The sequence below is a fragment of the Myotis brandtii genome, unplaced genomic scaffold (assembly GCF_000412655.1).
Source record: "Myotis brandtii unplaced genomic scaffold, ASM41265v1 scaffold646, whole genome shotgun sequence".
Lineage (NCBI taxonomy): Eukaryota > Metazoa > Chordata > Mammalia > Chiroptera > Vespertilionidae > Myotis > Myotis brandtii.
Window position 1 is genome coordinate 162182 of NW_005370495.1, and position 615 is coordinate 162796.

The 615-nt window shown below is 67.6% G+C and overlaps 1 protein-coding gene across 6 annotated transcripts in view; it reads left to right on the forward strand.

The window, feature by feature from the left end:
- CLN8 (ceroid-lipofuscinosis, neuronal 8) overlaps positions 1-615 on the forward strand; it is a 22458-nt gene that overhangs the window by 16959 nt on the left and 4884 nt on the right. The gene's annotated exons all lie outside the window — the stretch shown is intronic.

The window sequence follows — 615 nt, forward strand, 5'->3', positions numbered from 1 at the left end:
TCCGCAGCCGCAGGCAGCCGGAGGGCACCTGTGCTCAGCTCTCTCCAGGCCCATCCACCCCGCCTGTCCCCCACCTCCGGCGCTGCGGCTCCCTGAGCTGTTTCCCTCTCATGCTCCCTGGCGTGACTTCTCACTGCCCGGTGGTGTCTCTGACACGTTTTCCCCGTGAGCCTCGTCCCTTCTCCTCAAGGGCAGCCTCCCCTTGGGTCACAGTGGCTCCAGCCTGTCCGGAGTCCCCGGCTGCACATCCCCGAGACATGGTCGCTCCTGCGAGCCCTGCACCCCAGTAGCAGCAGCTGCATCTCCCCGTCCCAGCAAAGCATCCCTGAGCCGCCACGCTGTGTGCGCGGAGCCGGGGTCTCCTGGCCTCGTGGCGCTCCCTGTGCATGGAGCTGAGGACTGGCCGAGGGGCTGACCCCCTGGTGCCTGGGCCCCCGAGCTCAAAGGCTGGAGAGGTTCCTGTGGTTTCGTTACACAAGCAATGTTCCCCCGTGGGCGGGGCATTCCCGCATGAACAGTTCAGTGCCCGCTGCTCAGGCAGTTCTCTGCAGCTGCGTGCCCATGCCTCTCCCCCTTCCCCACGGCGGTGCCAGGCCTCGCAGCCCTGCACCGCGT